Source organism: Mustela nivalis (genome assembly GCF_964662115.1).
Source record: "Mustela nivalis genome assembly, chromosome: 5".
Classification (NCBI taxonomy): domain Eukaryota; kingdom Metazoa; phylum Chordata; class Mammalia; order Carnivora; family Mustelidae; genus Mustela; species Mustela nivalis.
The window spans coordinates 55,098,150-55,121,757 of NC_139024.1; the positions used below are offsets into that span (position 1 = coordinate 55,098,150).

A 23,608-nucleotide genomic window follows, 5' to 3' on the forward strand; every position below is an offset into this window, starting at 1 on the left:
GGAGCCTGCTTCCCTTCCTCTCTCTCTGCCTGCTTCTCTGCCTACTTGTGATCTCTGTCTGTCAAATAAATAAATAAAATCTTAAAAAAAAAAAAAAAAAGACGGCTGCTTTAGTGGTAGCCAATTATCCAGGAGCATATTTGAGAGAGGGACAGAGATCCTCAAAAGAGCAGATTTGAGACATTATTGCTACAGCAGGTACAAAGTTCACAGTGTGCAAGGAGTGAAACTTTCTTCATCTTGAAAGACTAAAATTATTTTCTGACTTGAAACTCACTTTCAATTTTTTTTTAACCTATTATAGAAAATTGATCTCATCCCATTCAGTAAGCTAAGGGGATTTTTTTTTAAAGCCATTTCAGATTTTAAACTCAGTCCTTTCATGTTTTCTTTCTGTCCCCTTTTTACAATTCTGTCATGGTGGCAAACTGTTACTGACTTCTCATTCCTCTCTGTGTGACTTGCCACGTGTTCAGCCCAGGTAATAAATCACAAGCCATCAAATTGCAAAAAGAGTTTGGGAAAGCCAGTTTAACTTCCTGCAGGAGACAGCCAAGATCCAGCAGTAGACTCAACAGATTTTTAGGGCTGATGCCCATGCCCTTGCCATATCCTTCCAATATGACACCCTTTGTCCTGTTCTAAGAAGGAGGGGGGCAGGGACCTCTCTGCAGCCCTCGCTAGTCTGCTGTCCTGCTACATTTGCAGTTTATTGCCAGCACCAACTGATTGGGCATGGGGGTGCTTTCTTTTCTGGTCAGTTTGCAGTTTTCCTGGGCCTTCCCAAGAGCAGAAGCACAGGTTCTCTACTTGTGGATCATCAGACTTAAAGGGAGCAAAAGGAGAAAGGAGATGCTTTAAGAGATAACTATGTTTGTGGGGTATCCATTCCCAACTCTCCATTCTGCCTGAGGAAGGAGATGCAAACCATAGGCCTCCCCACACTTATATCTAACCCTTCCACTCTTTTCTTCTGCCTTCCCTTCTCATATCTCTATGGCGAGAGCAGAGAGCAGACAGAATACCTTCTCCCACCCCCGACCACTTTTGTCTGCCTCTTAAATCTTTCTATTTAGAACTTAAGCATACACATTGAGATGTCTCACTTGACTGCCAGCAAAATTTTCATAATCTCTCAATGGGACAAACTGGGACACTCTGAGCCTAAAAGTGGTGTGGGGGAGGAGGTGGAAGGGTGGATGAAGAGTAAGAGAAAAATCATGTTGACAAATAACACAGTTTTCTTAGCCTGCCATATTACATTATATTCCACAACCTTGTAATATCATTATTATTATTTTGGCATAAGTTTTTATAGACTCCAGGGAGAAGGAAGTCATCAATTTTGTTTTAAAATATTTTCATAAAAATCCTAAGAGTTACCCACGTTCAGTGTGGCTCTCTCCTCTGTACTTTGAAAAGGGCCACTCCGTTGTTCTCCCTTCAGGGGGAAAAATATTGACAACCAGATTATCCAAAGTCATGGGTTCAAGATAAAGTAAGGGGTGCTGTCATCTATGTAACATCCCATTCTTTTTCCATAACAGACTGAGATCCTCTGACATAAATAATGAAAGATTCGGCCTTCATTGACAGTGTGATCACTTTTGCCTGAGAGCCCAACTCCTCCACACAGTAATTCTGAAACAATGCTCCTCTGGAGAATTTAATCATTTACCTTGCCAGGCCCTCATCATCCTGCTTTCATTTCACTTAGGCTAGGGGTAGGTAGGAATAAATCTCAGAATTTATGAAAATGAACATTATTTCTTTTTATCCACTTTTCAATTTCTGTCTCCCACTGCGTTTTTAAAGAAACTATACCATTCAAAGTATTGTTTTAAATCATGGTGTCAAATTTTTACATTAGTTTGTAGCCTTGTGGAGATGATCAGAATTTAGGGATATAAAAAAAAAAAAAAGAATTTAGGGATATAGATTATCAATGAAAATTTCAAGATTCTGAATCAAATTTATAAGCTGCATCAATAGCAAATATTCTGTTAATTCACCTTGACTTTGTCTTTTCTCCTAGGATTAGTAAACCATTCTACAGGGGTCAGTTATCTTTCTCTCAGATGTTCTTTGTATTTCAATGGTCAAAGTTTTTAGCTGATAGTCTATCCAACTACTGGAATAAATACCATTCCTCCTGATATCTTATTATCCCTGCCTTTGTGATTTTCCTTTGTTGCTGCTGACATTTTATTTATTTTTTGATGACTGACTTTTCTAAATCAGTAGTTTTGAAAATGTTACATTTTCTCTTGACTGGTCACCATCCAAACAACTAGAAAACTCAACTGACTGTAACAGTCCTAAGGTTCAGGCTCATATCTGGTGGCTGTAGTGCTGTTGTTGTGAGTGCCTAAAGCTCATGTCCCCATTATCAATAATTTCATAATTAATTATATACAGAGGTATTTATTAACAGTGTTAGAAAAAGGAATAGACATACATATATATTCACTCTAGTTCTACCCTCTTCTATCATAGCCTCTTTTAATGAATCTACTCTAGGTTCCAGCACAACAAACCCAAATTCTGGGAGTCTGGTTTCCTACCAGCTGTCACATCCCACCCTCACTGGCTCTGTTCCTGGGTCCTATTTCCCTCTGGGCCTTGGCTTGAGCTTTTGTTCCTCTCCAAAGGATACATTGCGTGATTCTCTACTGTTACCGCTGGCTCTGGCCTTACATGCCCTTTGATACAACTTGCCCCATTTTTCTACTAACTCCAGCTATCTGGGCTAGAATTAGGAGACACAGACCAGCCACCTCTGCTTCCCCTACTTACCATCATGCCATGCCAAACGTTGGAGACACTGTTGCAGCTGAGTTCCCCATGACAATATGGTGTGAAGGAAGATGGACCTATTATCAATCTATAGAGTAAACTGTAGTTAACCAGAATAACTAATACACATAAACTCTGCAAGTTCTGTATACTGAGATCAGAAAATAAAGTCTCTCATACCACAACATAGGTTTATTAAATGGGTCTTTGGCATTATCTCCAGTTAGGTTGTAGTTGAGTCCAAATTCAGGCTCATCCCTTGCCTAGGGCTAAGCAAGGGCAGATTACCATGATGGTGGATGGGATGGGTGGGCTGAAAGATTCTATTGATGTAGGACTTGGTGCATAAGTCCTTGAAGTGTGGGTTCAGGAATTCAGTCATGCCTCAGGCTCAAAACCACGTTCTCTTTCTGTTATCTAACTGCCTTTCTACTTAAGAATTTCAAAAGCTTAGCATAACAGAATTCTAAGCTGATGCCAAGATACCTTGTTATACCAACAAGGCAAAAGATCAAAAAAAAGGAAGAATTATGTTCAGTGACTGAACCTGAAAGCAATACAGTCAATATCTTTCATTCATATAGCATTTTACACTTTCGAAAGCATATAATCTGTTTAATATTCACAACAATACCTATGTATCATTGTCCCTAGTTTAGGACTGAGGAAATAAAGCTCAGGGAAGAAGAGTGGCTTGTAAAGTTACACAACAAATTAATGGCAGAACAAAGGTGAACACTCAGCCCCTTGTATCCTCTGTGTAGAAACCTTTCTTCTGCACCACACTGCCTTTGTGAATAGCCCGACTTAAAAAATGACAAAACACAGGATTATGAGAACATGTTTTGTTTGGGCTTTACTTTAAAAGATTGGTCCTGATCCTCTACCAGATTTTCTCCATTCTCTTCAATATTCCTTTTCCTGTGGATTCTTCTTCTAAGCCAACTCTCTCAGCTGCAAAATTTCCTTATTCCCCACCTGCCAAGTTTTCTTCTCCTCCTTAAACTCCTTCTACAAGTCCAATTAATATGACTAGCCAATAGTACATTCTTAAAATCTTTTTGAATATCTGAATGCAAGAATGGTTTCTTTAGACTGTGTTCTGTTTCCTGTTAATATTCAAAACACATTAAATAATCTTAACTGGAAAATTTCAGGATCTGAAACTATAGCTAGTGCTTTTTCCAACATGTAAGGTATCTCCTCACAGAAATTTGTGGGGGTTTAGATAACCTGACACATGAAAAACACTAAAGAACAATGCCTTACACTTAATAGCTGCTCAGTAATAATTGTTTTGTTATTGCTATTGTTTTCATTATTATTTGGCATGCAGTGAAGGATAAGAAATGAATCCCTCTCAGGTCAGACTGAGGAAGACTTAAAAATGTACTCAATTCTAAATGGGAATGGATGTTGTCCTTCTGACTTGTACAGTCAAAAATTTAAATCACTACTTTTATTTGGGTATTGTTTTAAAATAAACATCATAATTAATTTTTACAAGTATTAAAAGCATACGAGCCTGGGAAATTTCTGTTTACAAGTTGTAGTTTGCAAAACCTGTTCTGCATTTACATAGTTACCTGTGGTAAAGGTGGTTTGATTGCAGTTAAAAAAGTGCTCTTTGCACCAACATTTTGTGGCAGAAATACTGTAGTACTGCAAATGTTCTGGATTCCTTTTAGTCTCTTTTTATTTTGTAATTACTTAGGATATTTGGGTGGAAATAATTTGCTTGCCGTTCAGAAGTTCCTCTTCCCATGCAGTTTATTTCTTTCACCTGAAATAGAAATCTATTTTTAATTCCAAAAATATGCGTGCTTAAGCACACTGTCATGATACTTGAAAACTGGAAACTTAACAACAGCGGTAATAACAACACTCAGCTTAAGCCTGGGAAGATGGCATAATAAAACTATGATGCAGTCAAATTTCCCTTCTACCTAATAAGCCACAATAGGGGGTGGTTTTGCACCTGCTCTTGACTTGGTTCAGTGTAGCCGTTGCTGTTGCTGCGTGCACACATTATGACAGGAGGAGTAACCAAATGGCTTCCCATGGAAAGTTTCATCTGGGATTTCCACTCCCTGCCTCCAAGATGCTGTGTATTATCTCTTCCCAAGAAAACAGACACAGTTGTCCTATCACCAAATTATCCCACTCCTTCCTACAAATTCCAGGCTATTTCTTCAATGCAGCAACTTCTAGTCCCAGAAATCTAAGCTCATCACTCCGCAAACAGCTAAAATACTGTGTTACTCATTAAAGGTTTCCCTGATGGTTTAAAAGGGAGGGGAATGTTTTTCTGTATTTTTGACTCCCTGTGCAACTCTCTGAGCTCACCTTCCTCAAACTACATACTTTGGTATTTACATAATTTGTCCATGCTGAGTCATGTTACGCCTGAGGTGATTGTTTCGGTCTGCTTGCCATTTGATATTTGAACTTCTGTTCTTTAAAATCTCTTGGATGATAGAGAGACATGAATGACTTTTATGGAATGCCTGTCGAACAGTTTTATCCCTAACATTATTGATAAATTTTTTTTTTGATACTGGTATAGAAAGATAGCTAATGATTTGTTTCTCTTAACTGGATGTTTTTAATTGAATGCCTGCATATTCAATTTCATTCATGTTCTTCGTATGTATGAAGACACCAGCTAAGTGCTCTCCTAATCAGATAAGACACCTGCTTTATCCTGCCAGCATTCTCCAGAAAAGCAGCCTGACAGTAAAGGGATGATGCCTTAGAAGAGAGGAAGCTCTGCTCACCTACGTTCAAGGCCTGCATCAGTCCTTTCCTGCCCTCAGAGCGAAGTCTGATTTTGAGCTGACACCCACACTTCCCTCCTCATGTTGTATGGCCCTTTGAGGTGTGTCCACACAACAAATACAGGAGAGCTGTAGATCCTGAAAGCACTGCTTCTATGTCAGTGAAAAGGAAATGATCCAAACATCCAGTTGTCATGTGACCATTTCCACATGGATGCCCAGCACAAGCACCACCTAATTCAACATGTCTTACACGAAGCTTCTCATCTTTTCCTCGGAACATGATCCCTTTCTTAGATTTTCTTCTTCAGAAAGATTGCATCCAGCGACCAAGCCCCATGCTTGGGCCATCACTGGAGAATGTTTCTTCTCTCTCACTACTCTATTCAATTAGACACCAACTCCCCGGATTCTACCTTTTCAATAACTGCTGGTCTGTTACCTCCTAACCCCTTCCCTGCTACCACCTCAATCCCACCCTGACCCTAGTTTGGGTCCTCATTGTTTTCACTTAGATTCTTGCAATATTGAATTCACTGTCTTCCTGTCTTTAGTATGGAGTCTGTTCTTGTTACCTAAGGGTTACTTTTTTAAATATAAAAATCTAATCATATTGTGTCCTTATGCAAAGCACTTCAGATCTCTTCATTGAAAACTGTTACTCTCTGTATCCTCCCCACGGGATCTCTGCCTAATTCTCCAGTTTATCTCTTTTCACTACTCACCTTGCACTTTACTTTCCAGATGCACGGAATACCATCTTCTCTTTCGTATTCTTCCTTTGGCTAATGCTTGGAACAAGCCTTCCTTCTTTGCGTCCCATTAGTCTCAAGTACTTGTGTCATCTGACCTATGAAGTATCCATCACTCCCACAGAGAAACTGGGTGCTTGGTCACTTATGCCTCAGGACCCACTCCTTTTTGCTTTGTAATTTTTTTAAAGGACTGCCAAGCAACTCCAAGCTGTATCATTCATTTCCTAGTTTACTATGAGGATGACCACCCCCCCCACCCGGGGGTTAACGCAGTACAGAGTATGCCCATCAGTAGGGAGGTGCCTTGTCTGTTTGCCTGCCTGCCTCTCTGTTAGGGCAAGAGTTTGCCTTTAATTTTTTTATCTCCAGTAGTTAGTACAGTGCCTAACCAGGTGTTTTGCAGACACATGATATTTATTACCTATCTATCTATTATTTATCTATGTTTCCACACACATACACCCACACACAATCCCACACACTTTCCTAAAAAAATTGTTTTTTCCACCTCCTAGGGAATACAAGCATAAAATGTAGGGGCACCTATAGGAGGCCCCCTTATCCTCAGGGCAATGTTCCAACACTCCCAGTAGATGCCTGAAACTATGACATGTTTTTTCCTGATATATCCTGATACATCTGTGATAAAATTTAATTTATAAATTAAGCACGGTAAGAGATTCACAATAACTACTATGTAAAAATACAATAGAACAATTATAACAATGTACTGTCATAAAACTTATGTAAATGTGGTGTCTTCCTCTCTCTATCAGAATCTTATGGTGCTGTCCTTACCCTTCTTGTGATGGTGTGAGGACGAGAAAAACTCTGTATTAAAATTGATATTCAATTAAATAAATTAAACTCAAATTAATCCAATTAAATCTTCAATTATTTCATAGCTTAAAGTTGGAATAATTAGAGAATTATGCTAGATTTTGAAGAAAATTCCATTTTCATTTCTTTTTTCTTTTATTCTTTACTTAATGAACTTTATTTTTAGAACAATTTTAGGTTCACAGCAAAATTGAGTGAGCAGTATAGAGTTCCTGTACACCCAGCCTCCACATACACACAACTTCTCCTTTTATTGACTTCAGAGTGGTACATTTGTTACAATAGATGAACCAACATTGACACATCATTATGCCCCAGAGTCCGTAGTTTACATTAAGGGTTCACTCTGGGTGTTGTTCATTCTGTGGGTTTTGACAAATGCATACTGACATGTATCTGCCATTATTGGACTGTACAGAGAAGTTTCTGTGGTGTTTTTATTTCTTTTTAATTTCTAGATTCAAAGACTTATTACTTTTGATTTTTTTCCCCTGAATGCTTTTGTTTTTATTTTTTTAAAGATTTATTTACTTACTTGAGAGAGAGAGGGAGTGTGGTAGGGCAGGGGAGAGGGAGAGGGAGAAAGTTTTAAGGAGACTCTGCGCTGAGCAGGGAGCTTGTCCTGGGACTGAATCCCAACACCCTGAGATCACCACCTGAGCCAAAACTAAAAATTGGTCGCTTAACTAACAGTGCCATCTGGCCATGCCTTCCCTGAATATTTTTATGAATTGTGAATGCATTATGCTTTTCCTAAATTAATTTTTTTTTTTTTGCCATCCCTTATCAGAAGATGGCACAAGGAGCATCACTGGCAACCTGTGTGACTGATTGTGAGATGGGCAATTCGCTCATATCATTTGCTCTGTTTGGATCAGGGACTCACTGTATCTCTTCCTTATGGAGCCTACTCTGAGTGGGACTCTCTTTACTTCATGGTTTTTTTTGACAAATATAAGCAAAAGGAGGAACCCAAGTTACCAGATTTCTTTCTACTCTTTTTCATTTTCCTTCTTATTTCTCCAAAGCCTGCATTGACTCTTCTTTTAAATGCTGTTTATTGGCTTTTTTAAATTATTAAAGTGATTAAAACTAATATTAGAAAGTTTTGAAAATAAATAAGATATACAAATGTAAACCTAAGTCACCTGTAATACTCACTGAAAAATGTTAGCATTTTGATTTATATTTTTCTTTTCTCTACATATGTAAGTATATATAGACATACACATGTGTCTATATATGTCTATATAGACATATGTCTATGTAGACATATGTCTATATATGTCTACACATACTATCTAAATAATTCTGTATTCTGCTCTTTTTTATGAAACATATGGTATTCATTTTCATATAGTCATTAATGATTTGTATGGTTATATGCTATACAAAATCATACTACTGTATTTACCATGACTTATTGAACCAATTATTGGATATTTAAAGCTTTTATATACATATTATATATGCACACATATATGTATATCAGAATGAATGCATTCTTGAACATAAATTTTGATTTGAAATGTTGATTATTTCTTAAAGGTAGATTTCTAGAAGAGCATTTCTGGATGTGAGGATAGCCATATTGACTCTATATATTCTTCTTTCTTTATTTATTTAATTTTGAAGGGTTACCATGCCTGAGTAAATTCTCTCTTGGGAACGTTCATAGTCTTTAGGGTCTCTATGTCATTCACACAGCAGTAGAAAGGGGATGGGGAAATGTACCATAATTGGTGGGTATAGGATTTGAGTCCTAGCTCAAATTCTTACAGGCTGTGTGAGCTTGGAGAATTACTCAACATCTCTTTGCTTTAGTATCTTTATTTGTAAAATTGGGATAATAGTATTTGTAGTGTTCCTGTTAGGAATACAAATATACTAAATATATAAATGGTATCTTTTTAAATTCAGCTAGTGACTGGTGGAGTTGAATTTAACTCTAAGTCTGGAGCATTCTGCTGAGAATTCTCTTTTTAGCATTCACTGTTAGCTATTGCAGATTTATCCTAAGGATGGAACTGCCCAAGATGTTGTGACACTTATGGCATATTTTTAGCTTATTTGAGATCACACTTAGTATCCTAAAACATCTTTTAGATCTAGTGTTATGCTTTTCTTACTTTCGGAAGTTCCATTATTGAAAGCTGACCTTTCAAATGACTGTGGATGAGGATAGGATCTCCTCGGTGTATGTTAAAACATTAAGTTATCTCAAACAACAGCACAACATTAATGTGAACAAAAGACTTTACAAACTTTTTCCTTTTTTTTGTATAAATTAGATGGAAGCTCTTAGATTAGTGGATTAAGAATGTATCCTTTTGTATTAGAAGTATTTATTAGATTCTGAAAATGATCTATTGCTAACTACTACTTGGGTTGGATTTGAAAGTTTCTCTTTTTAGCTTCAAATTTTGATGCAATTCCTTACTTCTGTAAAAGTCGCAAGAAATATTGCAAAGAACTCTATTCTGTTCTCTACCAAATAATTCTTAACATTCTGCCCCACGTAGTGTAGCATTTGTTCTTTCCTCTCTCTGTCTCCTTTCTATGGACAAATACTCCAGTGTGTATTTCCTAAAGGCTATCTTTTACATAACCAAAGTATTTTTATCAAACTCAGGAAATGTAACATTGGCACAATATTATTATCTGATTCATAGTTCTTCTCCAAGTTTCACAAATTGTTCCAATAATATATTATATAGCTTGTTTTCTTGTCCAGGATTCAATTCAGGATCAAAGGTTGGATTAATTGTCATGTTTCTTTAGTTTCCTTTCATCTAAAAACATTTCCTCAGACTTTCTTTTCCTTTCATGATCTTGACGTTTTGGAGGAATAAAGCCAGTAACTTTGTAGAATTTCCTTCGGTTTGGATTTCTTTGATGTTTGCTCACAATTAGCTTTCAGTTGTGTATTTTTTTATTGTAGTAGCATTGAAGTAATGCCTTGTCCTCGGCATATCATATCAGGAAGCACATAATGTCGATTTGCCTCATTATTACCAACATTGACCTTGATAACTTAAACAAATTTGTGTTTGTTAGGTTAATCTCCTATAAGGTACTGATTTTCTTTAAAAATTTTTAAGTACTTTCATTTTTCTTTTGTTTTAACCTTTCTAAAATTACATTCAATTTCCCTCTGAGATAGGCATATAACAAATTAGATTATATTTCAAATATAACCCCTGAAAACAAGTAAAAGATTATTTTTGTTCTGTTAATATTTTCACAGTAAATATATATATGTATATATATAGCATAGTGTTAAGTATATTGGCCATATAAATATTTTCTGACAGTAATATGTACAATGAAATATACATGATAAATACATGCATGTATGTATACAATATTACATATACGCATATATTTTGATACTTCTCTTGGGTTAAGACAAAAGTTGCTAAGATTTAGGGGGTGCCTGGGTGGCTCAGTGGATTAGAACCTGTGTCTTCAGCTCAGGTCATGATCCCAGGGTTCTGGGATTGAGCCCCGCATCAGGCTCTCTGCTCAGCAGGAACCCTGCTTCCTCCCCGCTCTCTGCCCACTTGTGATCTATCAAATAAATAAATAAAATCTTAAAAAAAAAGTTGCTGAGATTTAAATGACCTGTCTTCTACATATAAACCTTTGTTCATCATATTAGGGAGAATATTTTATTTTTAAATTTTTGTGGGGTTCTTTTTTTTATTGAAGTTAATTGACATACAATATCAATTTAGCTTCAGGTACATATTGAAGTAATTCAGTATTTTTTAAACATTATGAAGTGATCCCCAAGACAGTTTTTCCTCTTCTTAATTAATAAGTAATTTCTGGTGATTGCTCTGAAATCAGGTATATTTTTTTGTTCAACAAAATTTCATCCATTAATTTTAATATTCATTAAGCTGGATCCTGTCCTTTTTGAGATGTTCCTATTTTAGCACTTTCTTACTTTCTGGCACAACAAAACATTCCAGCCTCATTTTATAGTTTCCCTGTCCCAACTCTGGACTCAACTATTTCTCTAAAGATTCCTGATCTTTTCAGTGAAAAATAGTATTTAAAAATAAAGATCTTGGTGTTACATGTACTGATTACGCTTTCGGTGTTTTTCCTTCTAGGCTTACCTATTTAACAGACCTAAGAAACGTGTACACATACACACACACACACAGAGGTACATATGTGTAATAACTCTTTCTGTAAAGTTATATATGTACGATATAATATATTTACATATAATATACATATTATAACTATAATGAGTTCATAATGATATCTGTAATTCCAACTCAATACCTCAAGGGTCACAAAATATTTAAAAGGTAGAATTGATAGGATTTGACATAAACTGGATGTGGGGAAAAAGGGAGAGAAGGAACTCATGGGTGACCATAAGTTGTAAATGCTAATACAGCATTCCTAAGAGTTCAGTATAAAATGTTTTGTGTACCAGTATTTTTTGTTGTGTGTGCCACGCCTACTAATAAAACTTAAGATGGTGTTACATCACAGTTGTATGACTGTGTTTCTGAACATTGATTTTGTGGTCAAATAAAAGTTGAGGTATTCTTATTAACTATTGTTGAGCAAAGCCAACTCTTTTCTCATAAATTTAGTGTTTTTGAAACATTACTGTGTATATTCCTGTAAAATTTTATCTTATTAGTAGTAGACCATCATACATTCCCTTCAAACTCTTTTAACCCTGGTTTATTTATACTAATTGTCCCTACAAGTTGTCTGTCATAAAAAGTTTTATAATATGCCTTCTATGTGCTGTGGCTGATCTCTACAGATAAAGCTGAAGGTTGGGAGTAGAGTGTGCTGTTGGTGGTGGGGGAACCCTGGAACTGTACCTGGAAAGGGGGTCATTTCCTACCACAGTATTTTATGTTACAAAGTAGACAATCATAAATCAGATTATCAAATGCTTGAAAAAAAAGCAGTGGGTGAAGGGAGGGCAAGATTAGAAGTGTAACTCAAAATACACACACACACACACACACACACACACACAAACAAAAACAACAACAAGGAAATCTCCCTGATGGCTCTTATGTAGGCTGAAAAGGTCTATAAATATGTGAGTTGCATTCTTGGTCTTCTTTACTTCTCACTTTAAACATTCTTCCTAGGTAATCTAAACCACTTCCATGGCTCTAAACTCTCCAATGACTATCCTATACCGTTTCTTCTTTCATGATAATAGAATTTTAACCGTTTTATGTCAGTTAAGCTAGGGATTGCACTTCCTAGCCCCACCGCAGTGGGTATGGACACATAGTTCTAGCATTAGAAGTGATACATGCAACTTCCTCCTGGCTTGCCTAAAAGGAAAAGTCTGGCCTCAGACTTCCACTCTTTTTTTTCTGAGGGAGAGCCATCCACCAACCTGAAATACCTGTTCTGGAATTTTATATAAGTAAGAAATGCAATTGCATTTTTTGTGTCTCTTTTGAGTACCCTACTCGTTTATTGAACTGCTTACTAGATTTTTCTACTTTTATATCTCACAGATGCCTCGAATCCAACCCATTTCTCTTCAACTTTGCTTCTTCTTTCCGGAACTATTTCCTTCCCAGATGACCAATACAGAACATTGGGAGTTGTTATTGGCCACTTACTTCCCTTTTTGCCCATATCCAACCTGAACCACAACTTCCTGATTCTGATTCCTTCACTGTTCACGCATCTAATCCTTCCTCTTTGTTTCAGATAAAGTCCCAGTGTTTCTCAGACAGAATTAATGCAACCATCTATGAACCGGTTTTTGTTTCTAATCTTGCTCCTTCAAAGTCATCCCTGGCTTTGTTTTGTTTACTTTACTTACTTCTATGTAAGCTTCTATTACTTACAAGCTCAGTGATCTCATCTGAAAAATAGAGATACTAACAGTGGCTACTTCACTAAAATTTTGTGAGGATTAGTTGAGATAATGCATGCCAAGTACTGTCTGTGGTTCCTGAGAGTGTGGTACTCAAAAATATATTGCTAATACTATCATTAGCATTTTCATATCAAAACTCTTCTTAAAATTCCTTAAAGGATAATAATTGCTTCTAGGATAAAAGCACATTCCTCAGTGAGCCTGACTAATATCCCATAATTTGGTCCCTACCAAATTCTCCCGATTTGCCGTTGTTCTCTCCTTCAAACCCTGTGCCTCCTTCACCTTGAAAAACCTACAGTTCCCTCAAGAGGCCAGACTCTTTTATACCTCTTATCTTTGTACATGTTGATTTCATTCTTTTAAATACCTCATTGTCTCTCCCTAACTCTTATTCATTTATCCTTCAAATCTCAGCTCACATATCACCTCCTCTAGAAACTTTCCATGATGCTTTCTTGTCTAGTCTAAGTACATAGTCTATGTGTATCTATAACACCCAACTAGACCGACTAGGATAATAGTTTAATAATAAACTAGGGTGTTTTCCTGGCCCACTCTCCTTTCTTGGTGGGCTTTCCATCTCGACTTGTTAGGCTTTAATTGCATTGTTTATGTATAAGTCTTCACCTTATTTATCATATCTGATTGAAATGCCTCCAAATTGGGCTGAGTCAGTTTGCTTTATATATTGAAAATTTAAATTAAGAGACAAAACTATGGCTGGTTAATATGGATGATAGTCTTGCAAAGCAGAAAAACTTAGGTCCAGAGTCCGTGCCTTACCTTAAAAAGGAAAAAAAAAGAAGACCCTTCAGATACAAAAGGAAAGACAGAATTTGGAAAAATAGGGATAATGAATATGCAGAGAAAGTGGGTCTCCAGAGAGGAGAATAGAATTGATGATTGGAGAGAAATGGAAAGGAGACAATTTAATCCAACTGAGCAAGAGAGCAGCTGTCTTGTGAATTAGAGCTTGGATTCACTCATTCAAAAATTTCAGTAAATTACATTTACAGAAAATCTCCATAAATGATGGAAAAAAGAATCATGTTCCCATAATGCTTTGACTAGTTTAACTGTAGGAATTTAGAATATATAATAAAAACTCAACTGGCACTGAATAATAAAATAACTCCATAGAAATTCTGATGGTGGTCTGTCTTTAACACATATTCATCTTGAAATATTTGAAATAGCTGAAATTGATGTAATTTTTGACTGAGACTAAGATTTTTCTTACACTTCTTCAGTCCTGAATGGGAATGTCCAGAAACTAATTGTCATACAACAAATAAATTTTTTTTTTCACAGCTAGCATAGAATAACAAAAGAAAGTAGTTGCGAAGATGTTCTGTGTTTCAAACACTATTGTTAAGCAAATTATAAATTAAAGAATTTGTCTCCTGAAGGTAGGTCTTACAAATTTTTTGAGGACTCAAGCCCAGTTTTCCAGGGACTATTTTTCTGGTTGTTTATGACATGGTTTGGAACTTATTATATCTTTGCTTTGAATCTCCATATTTTTTTTTCTTTCAATTTAATTTTCTATCCCATATAGAGTTGTTTATTTCTGGAAAAATGAACACATTCGTAAAAGTTGTGAGCTATAAAGACTCGAATGACCAGAAGGTTAAGTGTTATTTGAGAGACATTCTACTAGAGAAACACTGAGTGAGTCACCAGAAGGCCAAGGTTCTAAGATGAAGCTCTGCCATTATTTAATTACATAATCTTGGATAAATCAGTTGACTGGAGTTCCCCTCCCTTCAATTATCTCGTCTCTAAGGCAAGGATCATAGTCTCTTTCCTGCTTACCTTGGAGTTGTAATAATCAAATGTTCACTTTGAAAATGTTAAGGGTTTATATACAAGAAGGCCTTATTAATATTCTATGGTAGAATATTGGCAATGATTGACTGGAAATATTTCTCAGTCCAAAGTAGCCACTGGTAGCCACTAGTTTTGTCTACATGAGAAAGGATGCTTCCCATTCCCAGAAAGATACAAATATCTACCTTTGGAGCCTATGAAATTATTTGTCTACAATACAGTAACATAAATCTATGCATATGCACCTAGAAAATATTTTTAACAAAAGAAAAAGAATTGTAACTAAATGTAAAAGGACAACAAATAAAAAATATTTACAAAATAAAAATATATGCTTAAGTTATTGAAAGCTATTGAAAGTTATTGAAAGCCCAGGCTTTAAGTTTTCTCAACTGTAAAATGGGATTTAATAATTATACAAGCAAACAGAATTGTAAAGAAGTTAGCACGCTTCCTAGCACCAAATAAGGACCCAAACTACGTGAAATGTAGAAGTAAATGCTAGCTCTGATCTTTAGCTCAGCATGGACTTTGGAGAAAGAGATTACTGATAAGAAGTGTGAAGCTGACCAGGTGTAAAACTGTGGTCCCAGGTGTAGTGTTTCACAGCAGGTTTTCTGTGCATTCCTAGAACAGTCCAGGTATGAAAGGATCTGGTTCCTTGCACTTATCTCATAGTCCACGTATGAAAGGATCTGGTTCCTTGCGCTTATCTCATAGGTTATTGTTGGTCATTAATTTCCATCGAATATCAGCCAATCAGATAGCATTTCTCTGTCTGTTATTTCTCAACAAAATTTTAGATACAAGCTTTTTAACCAATGTTTTGATGAATCATTGTAGAACCTACCTAGTACAAATTTCAGAAACATTTAACCAGGCCTACCTAATTTATTTAAAGTCTTTCACAAATATTTGCCTAAAGCTATTATTGAAACCTAACCTGTGTCCTAATACGATGGAGAATGAAATACATGACCGTGTGGATCTAGCTTTACATGACAATCGACAAGAAGTGCATATAAAAAGTAATGAAACCTGGGGCGCCTGGGTGGCTCAGTGGGTTAAGCCACTGCCTTCGGCTCAGGTCATGATCTCAGAGTCCTGGGATCGAGTTCCGCATCGGGCTCTCTGCTCACCGGGGAGCCTGCTTCCTCCTCTCTCTCTCTGCCTGCCTCTCCATCTACTTGTGATTTCTCTCTGTCAAATAAATAAATAAAATCTTAAAAAAAAAAAAAAAAGTAATGAAACCTTAGTGTATAGTGAACACAAAATCCTAGATATCCATTATCTTAAATGGACTGGTGAAAATAGATCAGAAGGATAATTTTAACTTTCTTCACCTTTCTAGAATATTGTTAAATTAACTTTGACTATTATTCTGCGGACGCTCATAATTTCCTTTAAGGTGTAAGTACTAGGAGTAGAAGAGTACAAAACATTTGGTTGACTAAAAGTAGCTTCCATTGAGAGCACAACTCCAATTTAATGTGGTAATAATAAAAATGAACTAGGCTTACTATAAAAATATTCTAAGCAAAGTTACTGTACCATAATAATGATAATAATAATACAATGATGTGATATTATCAGAAAACAAGGAGAAATAGTTCCTTTGTAATGAAAAATTGGACATGAATCTTTGGGGATTTACCATCATCACTGTTTTAAATTAAAACAGGTTTTTTTTTTTGTCTTAAAATAGAATCTTGAAAAAGCCTCAATTCACCCACATAGTACATAGAGTGCCAGGTTTGTACTGAACCATGCTGAGGGGAGATAGTGGCTGCAGGACTAGGAAGAGAACCAAACTTAAGATAGAATTCTAGAAGCTTATCTGTGGATCTTCTATATTTGAAATGCCATTTCCTGGTTTAATGCATTTTAAAAGTTGTCGTGTTTCTAAATCTGTTATACAATTTAAACGCTAAGCTAGATTCATGTCTAATTTTAATTGTTATTTTTCTTTTTCGGTTAAAGAATAAATTAAAGGGGGAAATGGTATGATACAAAAACATTATTTTCTATGTCATTCTTTGGGTTTGAAATGCCCTAACCCTGTATGTACAGTCTTTGTTTAGAAACACAAGGATAAATGCTACCTGTACTTCGGCAGCAAAATATAACTCATCACACCTAATATAAGCAAAGTGGTTTTACTGACATTGAGTAAGACTCATTCTAGGGTCAGTCCCGAGAATACAAAGTCAGATGAGAAAGAGACACTATGAAAAATCACTGATTGCACACATGTGAAAGTGCATATGGAATTTATAACCCAAGGATTCTTTAGAGCAAATTAATCCTGCAAGTTTGAGATTTTAAAGGATATCCACTTTTTAAATAAACGAAGTAGGAAAGTTTTTCCCTACTCCCAATAATTCCACTTGTTTTAATGCACATACCAGATTCTAGACGTGAGTGGTTTTCAAACTTTATTGTTTATAACAATCCTCTGAGTTGTGTATTAAAACTGTCGGTACCCAAATTCTAAATCCCCTTCCTACCCAGTAGGGTGAGTTTGGGAATCTGTGATTTGCATAGACCTCAGACAATTTTGAGGCAGGTAATCCTTCCATCATTTTTGAGAAAAACTGAGAATTTTGAAATAGCTGCGAGAGGAAAAACAGTTAATAGTGTGCAACACATCTCTAATTTTAATACTTCTAGAAGCTAATAGACACAGAGTTCAGAATACAAAGATATTTTAATTCATTGACAATTTTAGGTTTTGCTTCTGGCCCCTGTGTACCCAATTGCATATTCTGGGTAGTCTCTCTTTGAGCTTTGACCCTTGGTTGTTAAATGGATGCTGGTAGTAGTGTGTAGATGACACTCTCTCTACTATGCCTTCCCATCTTTTGTGATTCTGAGCTTCTGCAGTTTGGCTTTTCTTAGCTGTTGGGTTGGGTTTCACAGGAGCACAAAGGCACAAACAGCCCTTGATGAGATCAGAGTAGAAGTAGACATTCTTTTCAGTCTTAATAAATTCCACCTGCATTATTCTTGAGAGTTCACAATTGTTTTCTCCTGCTTTAAGTAGGAAGGACTTGGTAGAATGAAAGCATGGTGGGCCTTTTATTTATTTGTCAGGATACTGGAAGTGAAAAAGAAAAGTTACGGAATCTTTAAAGGGCAGAGTGTATCTCAATTTTCATTGGTGAGAAAATATGCTCGTGGCATAGAAAATGAATTTTGTGTCATCGCTGACTACTCACAAACATATGGTTATTTCAGTAAAATAGATAAGATGTCATGTGACCATCTGTTTTCTCTATTTCTAGGCATTCAAAAAAATGGGGTACCTTTTTTAAAATATAAAAACCTCCAGAATCATTTAATGTGAAAATAAACTTGAATGAAATAGCATGGCAACTTATATCCAGCCCAAGCATCTGCCAATAAGTTTCATGCTTCACTAACCCATAAAAGAGGAAAATAAAAGTCCTTTGATTTTTTCTGCCTTCCAACTCTGGAACAGAATGTCCCTGACTTTCAAATGGATGATCTCCAAAAAAGCAAAAAATGAAAAGATAGATTGACATACTATTAACTGCTAGTATTTTTAGTATTTCAAAAACTTTGCTATGTGTATTCATCTCATTGAAATATGCAATTATGCCATTTCCAAGAAGTGAGGGCATCAGTATTCAGGCCAAAGTAGTGGGAGTTTATCCTGGGAAACCTGATCTCCCCACCTGTTCTGAATGAAGAAGAAAGCTTCCTGAGACCCCTCATGGGATCGGTAGCTGTCAAATGTGAGAGAGACGTGTAAAGTTTGTTGTTTTAACCAATGTTATGATTTGTGAATAATAATAATAACAAATAATTAGATCGCACTAATTTAGATATTAAGTGTTTGTGTATATATATGTATGTGTGTATATACATGCGTATGCGTATATATATAATATATGTAATATTCATGTTATATTCATCTAACTGTTGTTATCTTCATTTCACAGTCTTGAAATCAAGCAAGGAAGAAGTCACATCCCTTGCCCAAGGTTACAGAGCTGGTAACTGAAAGAGCTGGAATTCAAACCCAGGTGACTTGGTTCCAGAGCCTATGTTCTTAGCTAGGACACAACATAACTCTCAGCCTTAAATTAACTGTCCTACCAAGTAAGCCATCCTGGGAGGCTGTTCAGCAACATCTATGTTGGCATTATTAAAAATGTTCTTGGACTTTCTTTAATGTGCCTGATTGCTGATATGTTAGAAGCCAAACCAAACAGAGTAACATGCCCCCAGCAGCTCTATCTGGCAACATATAAAGGAAGTGAGCTGTCCCTCTGGCTAGATACAGCCCACAGACATGCTTGGTTTTGTCTGTGGCTTGGCCTGGCCAGTGTTTCCCATTTTAATTAGTTACCAAAATAAACACAATGAAATTTAAATGCCTTATATACCAATCTGAATTTCTACTCTTTCTCAGAAAATTGGATACTGCATTGGGTTTGTGTCTCAAATTTCCCACAGTCCTCGGCATCTGCATCCTCTTATACTAGGGCCAAGGGTCACTTACCATTTGCCACACCTCATACTTTCTACTTCCTTTGTGTATTTTAGGTGCCTGGCTTCTGTACACATGTGATTTAGTGACATTTGAACAAAAAATATTGTTTCCAAACAGTAATAGAAACAAAGCAATTATTGAAACTGGTAAAGGGGAATTTCAGAAGGGTGGCTTTTTAGGAGAGGGGGCATTTATTTCTGGTGCATATCTACAAGATTAGGATGAAGGCAGAGCTTCATTCAGAGCTAAAGAACTAAAAAGCAGGTTAACACCTCTGGACACACAATTCTGGTCCTTCCTTAATTATCTACGTGTCCTCAAGCAAGTTCCCCAATGTTCATGTAGAACACTGTATTTTCCAAATTCTGGATCCTATTTACATAATAAAATGACAAAAAGAAGTATTTTTATACCATGGTGTGTAGTCACTGGAGGATTGATGACTTAATTCTCAGAGAGGGAGGGTTTATGATATTGCCTTGGAAACTTTCTTCTGCTTATTTGGCTAACATTTTGATCTTCTCTGGAATAGAAGATGTGTTCACCAAGAACTCTCCCGCACAGGATTCTATAACCAAGTCTACTTTTCACCGTAAAATGATTGCCTTTATCCATGATATATACAAACTCCTCTATGCTTTGTTTTATCTGCACTGTCAGGATTTGTGCAGCTCAAACCTCCAGACACCTCGCTGTTGGTTCATCCAGGAGGTATGTCCTGAGTGCCTAGTACATGCCTCCTCCTCCGCGTCCTTATTGTAATTTACAAGCTTGGAACAATGAGGCAGAGTCAAAGTTATTACAAGGACGGAGGATGCTCCATGTGCTCGTTGTCCTATTTTATGGTTTGAACGGGGTTACGGCTATTACCGAAGGAATACTGGCTCACGTTTGAGTTCCACAGTTGCCAGCAAAGTAGCAAGCATCCTAGATATCTGTAGTTCTCCACACTGTTCGTGGCTAGGAGAAGTGTCTGCCTAGTCACTTGGCATCTCTGCATCATCCGTCTGCTGGCACTGCAGGGGAAGGGATGATGAGACTTGAAAGTACTCATTATTATTCTTTGTGAAAAATTGCCCGTTTGTTCTTCCCCTCCTCCTCTCATTCCTTAGAGTCTGTCTCAGAGCCTTTGGCATTCTGTTGCATTCTGTCTGGCAAATTCTTCAGCCCATGTGCCATACTTCTTTTCCCTTTCTTCCAACTTTACCCTTACTTGGTTACATTAGAGAAATATTTTTTTTTTAAAGATTTTTTATTGATTTATTTGACAGAGAGAAATCACAGTAGGCAGAGAGGCAGGCAGAGAGAGAGAGAGGAGGAAGCAGGCTCCCTGCTGAGCAGAGAGCCCGATGCGGGACTCGATCCCAGGACCCTGAGATCATGACCTGAGCCGAAGGCAGCGGCCTAACCACTGAGCCACCCAGGCGCCCAATTAGAGAAATATTTTAAAGTCAAATACACCAGGGTTCCTTCATACTATATATATATATATATATATATATATATATATATATATACACACACACACACACACACACACACACAATATATAGTATATAGATACAATATATAGATGATATATAGATATTGAGAATATCTTCAGTTCTTTCCATTGGAGATTAAAAGGTGTGTAATCTATTAATCTGTTTAGATCTCTCAAGGTTCTGGAGTTTCTGTTCAGACAGAGCTTCTGAGCAATTATTTTTAGGCTCGCTTTGTTTTTTTCCCCCCTAACATTAAAACCACAGTTAACAGCCTCTTGTCCACTTGTTCACTGAACTGCAACAGGTTACAATTGAGACTACCAGTCAGAAGCCCATTAATGTCCTAAAGAAATCAGTTTGTATCAACCAGGACACAAAAGGGAAAAGGTTAACCCTGTGAATGGGTGTCTCACTGAATTAAATGAAACCTGCTGTTCACCCTTTCCCCAGAACTCTGGGTGAAATTCAGAGATACAAACCACATTGGCTAGAAGTATTTTTGGATTTTTTTTCTTTCTGCTCTGTGACTCAGCACATGCTTATCTGACATCTCTTCTCCACCTTTATTTCACTGTCCAGAAGTTTATCCTTTGATTCTGAATATATCAGGATAGGACAGTGGATGTGTGTATGCAAGTGTGCGTGTGGGAGAAGGTCAAGTCTCGAGAAGAAGGAAATTGAGAGAGCTCTGCAAGTCTCATTTTGAACCAATGGGTTCAAACAAAGAACACGTGTTTTACCAGAACTCCAAATTCTCAGATTGTGCTATGCATCTAATAACTTAAAGTGCATCAAAGTGTATCTTGTTAAAATTAGTTGAATGTGGAAATACATTTTTGTAGGGATTTATTTCCTTTGTCTGGAGGGGAAAAAGTGAAGATAATACCCAGCAGATTGTCATCATCTTCAACATTCACAAGCACTCGGGATCGTGACACATTGTTCTAGGTTTGGAAAAACAAGAATACAACGGACTATAAAGCATCCCCCACCCCTTTTTAAAGCCATAGGAGCTTAGAATTTATTTGAGGAACAGATCATGCACGTGCACCTATGCAGATAGTTAAAAATATATTGCCAAGTGGTACAGATAATGATTTAGGAGAGTGAGATAGGAAGCAGAAATGGGAAACTCCTTGGAGAAGCATTGACAATTAACTTGCTGAAGCTTAATGCTCTAAGGCCTCCATTACCCAGAACTGAAGGAAGTTCTACAGGCAGAAAACATGTTTACTTTCTTTCCTTCCACTTTCTCTAATAGGGATCTCTCTGTTTCCCTTGGCCTGACTACCTGGGCTTAATCCTCTTACCTGATATTCTTTGCATTGCCCCAGCTAATTGCTTTAGAACAAGGGTCAGTAAACTTTTTCTGCAGAGAGTAATAGCAGAGAGATAGCAAACATTTTAGGCTTTGCAAGCCATATGGGTTTTGTCAAAACTACACAATTACCTGGCTACTCCTGCATGAAAGGAGCTGGGACAAGATCTAAAAGCTGATCGTGGTGGGATTTCAATAAAACTATATTTACAAACTCTAAAATCAGAATTTCATATAATTTTCATGCATCACAAAATAGTATTCACTTCTGGATTTTTTTTTTTTTTTTTGCCACTTAAAAAATAAAAACTATTTGTAGTTCGTGTGTAATACAAACATGGGTGAGAGACTGGATTTGACCCATGGACTGTAGGTTGCTGACCTCTGCTTTCAAAGACCTCAATATCTACCAACTTTTACCCCCACTTCAGTCTATTCTGTTTCTTCATCTGTTTGATAGAAACCAGGTTCAACTGCTACCAAAAAAAAAAAAAAAATTATGTAGCTTGGGATCTTCAAAGTGAAAAGCTAAAATTAATGTAATGATTTATTTGATAGGAAGTAATTGACATAACCTTAGATCAAAGAAAGTCTCCTGGATGTGTTAGACATCAAAGACTACTGTCCAGGGAAAAGTCAAGTAAGGAGAACACAGGGTGATTGTAGTGAAGCCTCCTTACCTGACCTTGTGCCCTTAGGCAGGAGACCAGAAAATTCCTCTTTGCCGAAGAGAGCAGCTGAGAGGAAAGACTCAGTGACACTGATATTTGTTGATTTCACAATGAAATTTCTTCAATGTCCTATATTATTTTGAAATAGGAGGTAAATAGTAAAAGTAACAGCTTTAAGTATGAAAAGTAGATGCCTGAGAGGAGCAGGGCCTAGGGAGGTAGGGGATGGGACAGAGAATGTACTGATTTTATTTTAAGCCTTGTAATATTTGAATCTTAAAATCCGATACATATATTTTAATAAATATAATAATTAAAAAGAAAACAACACTTTGGTGACTCTCAGTGCTCACAGAAGAAGTTCAAGCTGTTTGGCATGTCACATAGGACATTGGATAACTTGGGCAAAACCCACCATTCTGGCTTTACCACAGTCACTTCCCAGCACACATCAGGCAAAGAACTATTCCGTCCAACTCACTTTCACATCCTGGTGTTTTTGCTCCTTTTTTTTTTTTTTTTTTAAAGATTTTATTTATTTGTTTGAGTAAGAGAGTGAGAAAGGTAGAGTCAGCATAGGCGAGGGAACGGCAGGCAGAGGGAGAAGTAGACTCCTCACTTAGCAGGGCCTCTGGTACAGGGCTCGATCCCAGGACCCTGGGATCATGACTTGAGCTCAAGGCAAATGCTTAACTGACTGAGCCACCCAGGGGCCCAGGTTTTCC

At 36.8% G+C, this 23,608-nt stretch overlaps 1 protein-coding gene across 3 annotated transcripts in view; it reads left to right on the forward strand.

Moving 5' to 3' along the window:
- LOC309864650 (uncharacterized protein) overlaps positions 1 to 19,084 on the forward strand; it is a gene marked incomplete at its 5' end in the record, with an annotated part of 31,601 nt that extends 12,517 nt beyond the window's left edge. For 2 of the 3 annotated variants that reach the window (XM_082730338.1, XM_082730339.1), the window contains one exon: positions 18,857 to 19,084. Of the gene's footprint in view, positions 1 to 5,454; positions 7,208 to 18,856 lie in introns of those variants that run through there. The other variant, XM_082730340.1, reaches the window with a different exon arrangement.
- Between the last annotated feature and the right edge of the window lie 4,524 nt (positions 19,085 to 23,608).